Source organism: Megalopta genalis, chromosome 3, assembly GCF_051020955.1.
Source record: "Megalopta genalis isolate 19385.01 chromosome 3, iyMegGena1_principal, whole genome shotgun sequence".
NCBI lineage: Eukaryota > Metazoa > Arthropoda > Insecta > Hymenoptera > Halictidae > Megalopta > Megalopta genalis.
Genome location: NC_135015.1, coordinates 2,610,162 through 2,623,645, shown reverse-complemented (window position 1 = coordinate 2,623,645; position 13,484 = coordinate 2,610,162). Strand labels below are relative to the sequence as shown.

The 13,484-nt window shown below is 34.8% G+C and overlaps 1 pseudogene; it reads left to right on the top strand.

Moving 5' to 3' along the window:
* The first annotated feature begins 2,256 nt into the window (after positions 1–2,256).
* The window catches only part of LOC143258912 (protein asteroid-like), a 34,073-nt pseudogene continuing 22,845 nt past the window's right edge, over positions 2,257–13,484 (top strand).

Genomic DNA, 13,484 nt, shown 5'->3' with positions numbered 1-13,484 from the left:
TTAATTTGACAGATTACTTTATATCTTATGAAGAAAGTACACTGTAAAAGTAGAGAAGATCAGATTTATTACAGCAATTGCTCTTCTAACCTCCTTACAGCTTGTAGATCCCAACAAAGTTTGACTTACTTAAAATAGATTCCAATCAAACTTAATTATGGAGTTTTATAAAAAAAAAAAAAAGAATGGTGACCGACAGAGCAACGAAGTGTTCAATTATGCTGTCACGTTTAAATGATCACATTTTTCAGAGTGGAATTTAAAACATTCAGTAGATCATTAGCCATAAACACAGTTGGAATATTCGGATATGTATTTGATTTTCACGGTTATCTAATTTCAATGTATTTCTTGTCTTCACATCGTTAATGCCGTGTTTTATAACTTAATACAGTGAAAATAACTGGACGACATAATTTCAATCAATCGAGGCTAATTATAAGAACCAGTTTCGCGTCGTGCGAATAGCATGTGCATAGTCTTAATTGAAGCAGTTGTCTAGTATTTAGTGTACCTGTAATTGTAATCTGGTACTAATCCGACGGTACGCGAGTATCTAACAAGACAGCAATTTTATTATCTTAATTATAATCTTAATTGCACAATAGTGGTTTGGTTTCAGTTTCTGGTATACACGTTGTTAACATTAATTGTGTCTATCTCTTGCGGTGCAACTTCACTTACGGTTCTTTCTTTCGTTTTTCTTTTTTGTATAACAAAACGAATGTGACCTTCTTAAAATGATCAAAGATAACGAACGCGTGCTACGCGATTAATCATCGGTTGAACAGAACAAGTTACACAATTACATCTATATATGTACATAATCAGGAAAATGAAAATGTAGAAATATATTACTTTGAAATGCAAATTTTTCGCAATATATTCTGTTTACGCTAGTACTGATACATATTCATCAAATTTTTATGTGATATATCAGTGATTTACGATGTTTGCGATCTGATAAAAAATAACAGTATTTTCTACCTGTACATATAACGATTTAGAAATGTAGTAGTATCATGGAAAATCCACTTGTACTCCGAAACAATGAGAGTGGTTTAACAAACCAAATTTTAACGAGTCCAGGTTTGCAGTTTCCATGTTGTGTTTCCAGTTCTTTTAATCCCAAATATCCACGACCCATCCTTGTGGAACAGTTTCAATTTGTTTCAACGTTTAGACTTCATTCCTGAAGCAGTGCTGTGTAGTTACGTCTCGCTATTATACTTTATAATTTCTCATGCTTCTTTTCCCAGCACTGAATATGTACTCACAGCATTGTACCAAATACAAACTATCTTCTTCTAGTATAATATCTATTTACTACTCATTTCTTTCATGCCTCAATCGTTTCAACGGAACTTCTGTGTTTTTATAATAATGGCCAATTAATTTGTATAAAAGAAATTTCAACGTCTAAAATCAAACTTCTTTATTGTTTGCGTTTTCGTTTTATATACACCGGCGCACGTGTACAAAGTAATAACTTACACGTATTATTTCCTAACTCGGAAATGATAAACCGACACAAACGAGCATACAACAAAAGAAGCTCGCGACAGGATAAATTCACCGGGACACAATTATTGTAATTAGTTAATAGAATAAAACGGCGTTCGGCAATGCAAAAAGCAAATTAATAACAAGCGGTGCAAGTGCGAGCGAGCGAAACTGCGTCAGTGGTTAAAATGCGAACTAATTGAACTGTCAAATGTTTGGAAATGTTCACACCAGCAAAGTTGATCGCGCAATTTGGTTAAATTTTCAAGCTTTTCAATTCGAAGCGAATGTCAGTCGGTGTGTATACGGGAAGATAAAAATATTTACCGTAGGTATTTAAACAGGAGGTCACCATTTTCACGTGTGTCGCATGTTCTTCCGCTGCTGCTGGCGAATGGTCACGCGATTGCATTTCAATAATTACACGGAACAAGGAGCTGTGCCGGTAGATAAGAAGGAACTTATCCAATGAAATGGTTTTACAACATTCATCTTGGAATCTTATGTTCCCCTAATAATGATAAACGTATTTTAATAATCTTCACCACACGTTCCAGCATCGTATGTAAATATACTCGACACGAGCGTGCAGTATTCCCCGGTTTCAAGGGGCAAAATGCTATCTGAAATGTACTCCCGGATGCTTAAGTGATATAAGCTCTATAAATTATGCTAATTTTTATGAGTAGGTTGATCCGTTCTAAAGTAGACGAACAAGTTTCACCAATGCGCCGGACAAAGAAGTAAAAACAAATGTTCGAAACTGGTTCAGACTTCGAGACGAATGCATTATTTGCTGTTAGCATGATAAAAGAATTAGTAAAACGGCGGGACAAGTATAGAATTTTATTCGACTATTATATCAATAAGTAAGTAAATTGGATTCGAGGAAACACTCCGACTAACCTGTGAATATTAATTTTTATAACAATATGTGTAAAGACTAGAAGATTCAAGTAATTTTTAATTTGAACGAATATTTACAATGTAGTCATCATGAGTAACGTTTCCAGCTTTGCTTTTAGAATAAAAAAATTTGTAGTCACTGATTCTTTTTGTTACCCTGTGGCACGTCTTTTTGCATTGAATAATATATATACGTTTATATATATATATATATATACGTTTATATATATATATAATACGATATATAATATCTATACGATAAAACTTTGAAAATGATTCCTAAATGCCATATACTGCAGTTATTTCTAACAGTAAATTGTTGTTTTAAAGTTATACTCATAATATATATTAGTAAAATATTAGTAATATACAAACGATATATTTCAATGCAGCCGCAAAGACTTTTTAGAACGACGTTACCCTACAAAACGAGTTTGTTCTGGAGACTTTCGACCACTGCACGTTGTAGACCACAAACGTGGCAGTTCTGCTCTCAAAGCGGAACGATTAGCTTCGATCGTAGTGAATGAAGACAAAGGTCATACAAATTTCTGGAGTGTGGAGGGCGTCAGCTGTAAGCCGCGTGCAACCACGCGTACACGTATTTTCCGGTTCTACCTTTCTCCGTTGCTCGTTCATCCATCTTCTTTAGTCTCTTAGTTTCGTCAACGGGGCACAGACGTCCGACGACGTCAGGTTGAAAGTTCTGGGTCTCGGATTTCTCTGTAACACGAGTCGCTTTCTGCACGTGAAACAAGTCGATGTTTTAATGAACGATAGCAGTCGTTCTGCTGTTACAATTACGATAGGAACATGTCCGTACCGAACTCAAATGTTTCCGTAGCAGAAGGTAAACGATCCTATTCGCGGCCACCGAACGATTGCTGACCAACTGTTCGTGTTATTAGAAACCGCAAATGGGCATTCATGCTATGAGTGTTTTATTAGGTGAATTGGTGGATGCTAAACTTGTTGGTAGTTGGCAGATCTTTATGGAAAATAAAATTTTCGAACACAATTCTACGAAACGAAAATTAAATAAAAATGTAGTTCTCCTTTTAATCGTTTTAATACATTAAAGAGAAGACGACAATGTTCTTCAATTTTTGTATACGTTTACACTTTGGATGGCACTTGCCATCTAAATGAAAACAAAAGGAGCATGACAATGTAATTGTTTCAACTGTGTTTATACATTTCGTTCACAAAATCGACTATATCGTAGTAACACTGCATTGGTTACAGTTGACAATAGTGCAACATTTTTACATTGTTCGAACTCTTCAATTCTTCTGTATTCAATCCATTAATTTTTGTCATAAATGTAAAATAAAAATTGTCAAAATTAATTGTGTGGAAGATAATGCAGATGAAAACTAGTCAAAAGTTAGTGTCACCCATACGTAATAATATTTGTTCAGAATTGGAAATTAATTTTTACGCTAAACTGTAATATGTTCTTAACTTTACTAGGATTCGCAAAACGTAAAAGTATTGACAAAGTAATTGATATCGTAAAATTTAACTTTTCAATTTTAATTTGATACAATAAAATAATTTAATTTTATGATATTTTTTACTTTGTTAACAATCGAAGCGTTGAGGAAGTTTTGTTTCGAGTCTGGTAGAGAGGTTATCGTTTCGATTCAAGTTGTCGAAGTTCTACTGCATATGATCGTATACGAGTGATAGGTCTGGTAAAAACAACATCCCCTAATAGGTTTTTCACGTTCCCGTTATTTATTCAGTTTCGTAGAATCGTCGGCCACAATAAAAATCGCTTTATCGATATTTCTTTGATAAGTGAAACGGTAAATGGAACCGATGCACCCGCGCAGGTTTACAAATACGCATCACGGGTCCGTGCATCGTCACCGTAATACTGTATATGGTGATGTCTCTGCCCGTAAAATGCATCTCATGTTTATATGCATAGCTTCTACCCGAGTTTACCTCTTATGCTTACGCGTATATGTATTTTTTGCATAAACTCGGCTGTTTCTTTATCAGGCTAGCTACGACAAAATTGTGTTGTCCGACGCACTGCTTGAATAACTACCTCGAAAGGGATCACTTATTAACCGAGCTCGACAATTTTCAATGCGTCAAGCTTTGCATAATGCATTGCCTCGCAGGTGTATAAATATACGCATCTACTAGTTACTATGACAGCCTAGCTGAACAAGTTTGACAGTCGCCCCTACACAGGGTTTGAGCGAAACTGTTAAAATTTTCGATTGCTTTTGATGTAACAGCTATTTTTTGGCTCTAACCTTTCTGTTCTAAGAAAACAGTTATAAATCCACTGAAACTTTCATTCCATATATTTATGCATATATAGAAAATTATTATTTTTTCGGGAATGATAAAAAGTTCTAGTTAGACAGTAACAGAGTTATTCTGCTTTGAAAAAGTTAAAATACTTACATAATTATTTATTTTATCCAATTTGCCATTCAATCTAAACGTACAATAAAATAAGCACATAAAATCAAGATTCGCTTACCCATCTATATTTGTCTTGATCCCCGTTCCTTAAATAATAATGCTAAGTTGCTTTTACTTGAAAATATCTGTTTAGAAATAAATGTTCCTTCTTCAGAATTTATATTAATCAAAATATATACAAAACAACTGTTAAGATTGAACATTTACAAGAGAATTTGAATGTTAACATAAAAGTTCAGAAGTTAAAAGTTCACTAAAAAACTTATGTTTATAAAAGTTTACAGTTAAACAACTAAATACAAGCCTTGCTTATATCTTCAAAGTGGACACGTTCTCGTGATTTCGATATATTTCATATGCTCGGATGGTTTGGTTTATTTTTGTGTTACAGAAGAATATATATACAAACGATACTAAAAATATAAGAATAATATAGGGACCAAGAGTGTATCCGACAATATTGATAGTAGAAAAATCCTTGGACTTGTTAGTATTGTAACCTTGGGTTAGATTTGTTTTTACAAGAGGAAAATCCTCTTCGGCTCGACCTTCTTTATCAAGGATTTCTATCTAAGCGATTATCTTGCCGAGAAGGGACCACAGAATATTTTTATGTATTCTGTATATTTCTTGAAAGCACACTGATTTCATGTTTGACGTAGTTTTAATGATATTGTGACTAGAATGCGAATTTTATGAATTTTTTTTATGAAAATGTGGCAAAACACAAACAGTAAAAAGTGAGTATAGTGATTATCATAACGATGACAAGACTAAGTTTATCTAGACTTTTCACCATTTTTATTACAATGAATTAAAAAATTTATTCAATCATTTCGATTTTCAATTCGAAAAACATTTAAAGGAAAAATGTGAAATCGGTCATTTTAATTGGCTCGGTAAATGTTACAGAACGAAATTCCTATTTAGCTTCTGTTTTCTGCAATTTTTGAAAATTTTGCATACAAAATCCGCAGTCTAATTGTGATCAATATACATTATACGTAAATCGAAAAACTGTGCCTTCTACGTGCTTTCAGAAACTTTGTTGAATAGCTGTATTTCCTCGCGTTATATGTATACGGAAGTTTTTACTTACCATAAAATGGGAATTTTTTAATTAAGTCAAACTCAGGTCACTTTGTTACTAACCAGGTATTTTGTATCTACCATCAGACTTTATATAACATTTCGCTCCGTTATTAAGGTTTGTATTAAAGACGTCTGCAACCATGCATATACATGTGTAGCTTATGTTTCTCTATACAGAGGATTAATTAAGTTTATAACTACACGCGCGTGTACACGGGACAGTGTCGTCGACGGTAGACATGCTTGGCAATCTACAATTTTCACGTGTCAGTGCATACACATGACGACATGTGTTTCGCTATCTAAGATTCAAGCAGTACGCACGGAATATGCAATTCCTCGAGGTAGATTAATATCTGCAAGGTAAAATCGCATATTATGATTAATGTGTTAATACGTTTGCAAGATGCAATGACTTACTACGATTAAATATTAAATTTTTATGCAAATAATTTCTGCTTTGAATAATATCGATGTTCCTCTTCAATCCAGACACTCTGCATCTCCATAATCGAATGCTCTTTCTACTCGGACGATGAAAACTGATTAACAATTCGGTAAATAAAATTAGCTTCAATTATAACGTGTTAAAAAGCAAGCACAATTGCACTCAACGGTTCGCAGCCGACAATTAAATTGAATTATAAAGTGGCGTGTGTGCCTGTGCGGAAATATTTACAATCGTTTGCGAAGATGAAAGCATTCGTTTAGCAGTTTTTGGGAGCATTATTCGTGTAAATAAACGAATGGAGTTTCAACGTTATGTAGCGACGATCAATCTGAACCCGGCACTTACAATTCACAACACTTTTTACTGATAATTAAACTGTTGATTTTATGTATAATATAACACATTATTATATATTGAACAATTTTTATTTTTCTAGTTACTATAATATTGTTGTTAATCAAAGGAATACATTCCAACTTCTATGTTTTACAATTACCTTAAAAATATTGCTTTACTAAATTACCGATGATATTGCTAAAACCTTTTTATGACAAGTTTTTACGCATTTCAGTACGCGTCAATATTACCGCTGTCAAGGGTAATATCCGTCTTGGAATTATGGCACCCGGGTTTTCGCAGACAATACCCGAGTATTCCCAGGGAATACTCCGCCGTCAGAAAATGCGCGCTCGTATACCTGAGCCCGCATTATTTGTCTTTTGTATTTATATAGCTTGGTCCGAACAATTTCCGGGATTCCCAGGAAATTCGTTAGGAACCACGTTTCTGGTAATAATTTACGTTTCGAGCCTTTGCAGCCGGACAAGGCTGCTACCCTCATAATTGTCACTAAGGCTGACATATTTACGATCCTGATATCGCTTTTCAAAATCTCGTTCTTCCTAATTTACGAAAAAGCAGCCTCGGACAATCTGTTAAAATAACACCAACCAACAAAGTATAATTATTTAACACTAGAACTACCGAGAGCTAAACGGCAACTAATGTGTATCATTTTATGAAAATAACAGAATTGGATTTAAATTTTTTCAAGCTTCGTACAATATACAGTTACTTATTAAAATATTCGGACATTTTTTAACAATGAATAACTTTTTAAACATTAGACTTAATTGGAATTGGCAGGAATGATAAACAATAAAAAGGTTAAATGAACCAGTTATTAACCATTTATTATAACGGAAATCAATGCGTTTTGTAGATCTCGGTAATCAAAATCAGTTACCTACAAAGTTACCTACAAAAAATTAAGAGAAGTATTTTAGTCATTGCATAATAACTTTTTTAACACATCTTTTTGTCACTTTCAACCAATTACAACTGAATAAACTTATACCTGTTTTATGTATGAAACATTTAAAATAACCTAACATTTCAAAAAAAATTTTAGACAATTGCTGCAAAAAAATGTATCTTATCCATGAATATTTTCGATGTATTCAATATGTCCGAATATTTTAGTAACAGCACCCGAATAAAGAATTTATCAAAAAATTCCTCACACTAACATTCATCTGGTTTCAGCAACCGTAAAAGCAACCATTAGAAATTAATTGTCGTTTCCTAACAAATCGCATGTAAACGAGAATTTCATGAAAAATAGATTCAAACAATTCTGCAAACTTTTCGCTATAATATCAGAATAAAACAATTGCGATGACCGTGAACGTGTTGATCAACCTGACATACAAATAAACATGTAGAATTATTATAAGTTTGAATTGTAGTAGACTTTCGATAGAAATTTAAGTTAATTGATTTTTAATGAGTGTAATAATAGATTTTTAATAGAAATTTAAATAGAAATCTTAAATTGTAGTAGATTTTTAATAAAAATGTCAATTATAATGGATTCTGAATAGAAAAAAAAACTGTACAATGTAAATTCGAGCAGTCCTCGAATGCCGGAATTGAACGTGAAAACGTCAAAGTCCTCGATAACAGCCAATCGTAGCTGACACGACTATAAGCGAAGACCAGCAAAAAGAAAAATATTTTACGTTCCCAATAAAACTGGGACGACAACGCGACGAATCAAATGGCAATTAAAGGTATCGTGGTATTCGCGAAGGTCCTCGAATTGCTGGAAGCAGCTGTTCATAAATTGGTCGCGCGTGAAACAGGGAGGACACTTTATTGCTGCCTATCGCAATGAGTGTCAATGACACGGATATTGGGCCAATCTCTCGACCCGAAGGTGTGTGTGTGTGCGTGTGTGTGCGAGTGAGTGAGTGAGTTAGTGAGTGAGTGAGTGAGTGAGTGAGTGAGTGAGTGAGTGAGTGAGTGAGTGAGTTAGTAAGTGAGTGAGTGAGTGAGAGAGTGAGAGAGTGAGAGAGTGAGTGAGTGAGTGAGTGAGAGAGTGAGTGAGTGAGTGAGTGAGTAAGTGAGAGAGGGAGAGAGTAGTAGTAGTAGTAGTATGACGCCTTTTTATGGGTGCTGGAGTAAAAGCAGGTGGAAAGGAAAAGATGAGGGGAAGGATAAAGAAAGTTCGGCTCGCAATGGAAATAACCGTAGCCACAGTACCCATATAATATAGGAAACGCGGAGAAAAAGGAAGAGAAATGGATGAAAAGACACGAACAGTCAATTGAATGGTTAATTGCTTGCTCTGTGGCGAATCATAGACGGTCGTCCGTAGCAGGTAATACACCTGTTTGAAACGGAACCGTAGGGAAGAATCTCGAAGAAGCCTTCGGGACAGAGTTTACGGCTGGCGCAGGCCTCAACAGTCGGCTAGCAAACTGTCGCGGCCAGGGTCAACCACTTGTAGGATCCTGGCAACTGCAGCGGACTACAACCGCAAAACGTCTAGCTCGGAATACCGGACTCGTATTCGCACATGGCAGAGCACAATGATACAAACACACGCGATTCATCCGCGATAAACGCACGATGAAGATAAACCGCGGCTGAAACCCCTGCTACCTCGCATCTGAAATATCGGACGAGGTTTAGTACGCATCGTACATTTAGGTCCCTTTGGTTCTTCACGTAGGGGAGGCATGAAGGGGATACTTTCGTTCGAGATTAAATAGCAAGAGCATTAATCCTTTCAGGGCGAATCTCTATGTAGCGATGACGCGCGTATCTTACTACAGAGGTTGCGAACATGCAATTTATTTATCTACAGAGGCTAGTTTATTGAAGCCAAGATTGAATTCTGCAAATATATTCTTACTTCTTTTTTTATTTATATATTAATTGTTATATCGTTTCATATAAAAAGCTTAAGAGCATTGTATTAGGTTTATGCATGTGAAATGTCAGATTTTTAAAAATGAATAGTAAAAACTTCATATCTTTTTTGAAAGATGTTTATACTTAGTCAAAATAGTAACCATTTGTTTCGATACACTTTTCCCAACGAGCTTTTACTGTATAAATGCTACTTTCTAAAGAAATTTTGGTCTTTTGAATGAATAAATTCGGTTTTTATAGTGGGATTTTTGTACACATTTCATAAAACAGGAATTTGGAACATTGAATGCACCTTAACTAACCATTCTAATGAAACCATTATAATTCTATTTGATATATTGTAAAAATTTATTATTTGTCTACAAAACAATATTGTTTTAGTAAGTTCGCTAATTATTTACTTCAGAGGACATTTTATCTTAATTTTCATAAATTCTAATTATATAAAAAAATTTACGACATGAAGAATAACATCATTTCAAGACTCTAATTCTTCCTTTGCTGATAATTTAATTTCCTTTTATTATTATACTACATCAATGACTTTGACCTTGATGTGCCTCTAGTGGGTGGACAGAAACGTGTAAGCCAGAGTTATTTCAGAAAAGCACATTTAGCAAGACTACGACCACTTTCAGGAAGTGATGTCCACGAATGTCTACTATGTCCATGTAAAAATAGATAAATTCAATTGGTAACTCGCAGTTTCTTAAAATCACAATTAGATCGCGGATCTTTATGCAATTTTTCATTTTCAGTACTTATTTCGAAGAACAATTTATTTGGCTGACCAGATGATTTCTTATATCGAAACGAAACTAAAATTGTTACTCGTGCTTTGTAATATAAATGCACAAAGATCCGCAGAGAGGTCATAATGCAATACTCAGGGAGATATCTAAGTTGCTTTAATATTTCATTATATCGCACTTAATAAATTATTTAAACAACGAAGATAAACAGTAAAAGAAAAGCTTCTGTTCTGTAAAAACGGCAATGTATATAATTTTGGCGAAAATTCGACTTTCTCGTGCGGCCACCACAGATACGCGTTGATTTGTTACGATCCCGCCCACTCGACAATGAAACTTGAAATATCTCAGAAAAAGTTTGTCATGGTCGTATCCTCGCCAACATCCATCAAGGTCGACGAAGATATAAATTACACGATATTCAAGATCGTTTGCAACGTAGGGTAGTACAGGACACGAAATTTCTTAAGCGGCACGATATTCTCGTAGCTTGCGATTTATCCAGCAATGGCAAACATGTCACTCGGCCTGAAAATGAGTTTCACTGTGTAAGGGAAACGGCAGACGCGGTTGGGGACGCGTTGGTAATAGACTTTCCCGAGTCGATTTTTACCGAAAGGAGAGGTTGAAAAGAAAGGGTAAGGACGGTTTCGTTCTGGGTCCGCAGGTCGTATTCGTTGCCGAGTTTGCCTACCTGACCCTACACCTTCGGCACCATTTACGGAATTTACAACCACGTGCGGAAAAGAACCCCCTCGAAACGAATGCTCGGTGTATACCGAGGGGCGACTGCACAGAACTTGTATCCGTCTTATTAATTACGGACGTGTATGTACTGCCGTTGAAATACTTATTTACGAGTGACTGTGTTTTCACGCCGCGTCCGCACACTTTCGCCCGCAGAGACCGTTTACACCGTATTTACGCGTGTGTGTATTTGTGTATTTGTGTATGTGTTGCACGTGAACGTAGAATTAACATTCGTAATTTATGCGCTCCTGAAATTTCCGCAATGCGACGACCAGGACTCAAGCTGACGCGCAGATTACTCGCATCTCGATATCTCACCTGCAGCTAAAGGACACGTCTATTTCTGCGGGTTGAAAATATCACCCGGCTAACCTTGTATTTAGAGTTGAGCATTATTCGAATTGTTTTGAATAAATATTCAGCTAAGATAATTACCCGATGAATTCTTTTTAGTTCAATATATTATAATTATAAACTATTCTACGTATTTATTCGAATAATTCTTTATTTGAATAAATTAGTAGCATAATTCTTTATTTCAATAAGTTATTCTGCTACATGTGTGCTGCTACATGAAATATAATAGAACGTGTTTGTGGAGCCGTATGTCAAATATTATCCTGATAAATACATTGACTGCAAATGTTTTTGAATAAACAATCAATTACGACGGCTTAGATAAATATCAGTGCCACCTATTGAATGTATTTATAATTAATCACAGCACGATCATACATTATTCATTGTACGTAGGAATTTTGTATAGAACACATTTATTATTCCAAACATAAATATTGTCATTCGAATGTTTAATTCTTGACAAATACTGGAACATGTTCCATTGCAGTTTATAGAAAAACCTCGCGTCTCAAGAACGAGTACATGACAAAACATATTGAATAAACTGATGAACAAAATTAGAAATAATCCTGGCAGTAGATATTCAAAAACAGTTTCGAGTTTCACAAACCCTACATAAAACGGTTTCTAAACTCTGTTTGAAATGGTCGACAAACCCAACCCTTAATGCCGGTAAATCCTCGAATCCGAGAATCGCATTATGCCATTTTCAGCTTCGGCAAGGGTAGCCGTTTGTTTAGCTTGGAATCTCAAGAGGCGTGGACGGTATTCCGGCTAGTGATTCGGATAATTTGAACGTGTCCGGAACGACGACGCTGCGTTTCAAAAGGCACGGTCAATAGTATCAGTCCGAGGCTGATCGTAAACCGAATAAATCAACCGCTTTCAGATGCACCACCACAGAAATCTGACGGGTTAATCATAAATCACGACGAAACTTTGGCGCGAATGATGATTTATTGTTGCCGGCAGAAAACTGCGCGCTGCCGGTACGCTGTTAGACCGATTTATTTTCGTATGTTAACACTGACCGTGATTTTCACTCTATTACCAGTTGCGACGAAACCATTTCGCTTCTCATAAGAATTCTACTTTGAAGACATTTGAAGGGTTCTTGGAAATCTCTGATGTCTCTGACAAAAATTATGCTTCGAGATCCTCGGTTTCAAAGCTTTATTTTATTCATTTTATTCAATTAACCTCTAAACGACAGGATTTGTACCAACACCTGTGTTTTTCATACATCGATACAAAAATAACGTTATAATTTTAATTACATTAACATTTTGACATTAATTTTATAATATTAACATAACACTGCCATCATATAAATGCATCAATAAGAAATTCTATGGTATTATATGTATTATTATAAGTATTATTTACTATTATATGGTATATATTGCAATACATTATTTCGACACAACTAAACTTCATTAACGCTAGATTTACGGAATCCGTTAAAATAATGGGTCACTAATTTTTTCATTTACGATTATTCATATCGTAAAGATACATTTATGAATTATTTATTCAATTTATATGTTATGTTAAATGTCTTATCGTTACTTTTATAAACTAATATGAAGCAGCTGTTTTTTGTGCTCCGTAAATCTAGTGTTAAATAGCTTCGGCGTTGAGGGTTTAACTTTTCGCGTTTTGAATCCAATTATTTCAATGTAAGTAATTTATTGACAGTGGAGTCTATAGATTCTAAAAAGGCAATAAAAAGGAGAACATTTTCCGAGAAACATCCATATTTGTCAGAACCCTTCAATTAATATTATATGTTCTTTTATTATACTGCTATTGAAAAATGATCATCGACTGGAATTATTAACCCTTCGCACTCGAATGGTACTCGGAGGTACCACTAAAAGTTGCTATGGCATCTTTTTGAAGTAAATTTTACGGGGTTACATTTGATTATGTTCGAAAAGTTGTTAAAACTGTAAGTACTGTACGATCGCATCAGCTCAATTTCATAGAAAGTTAAAATCTGT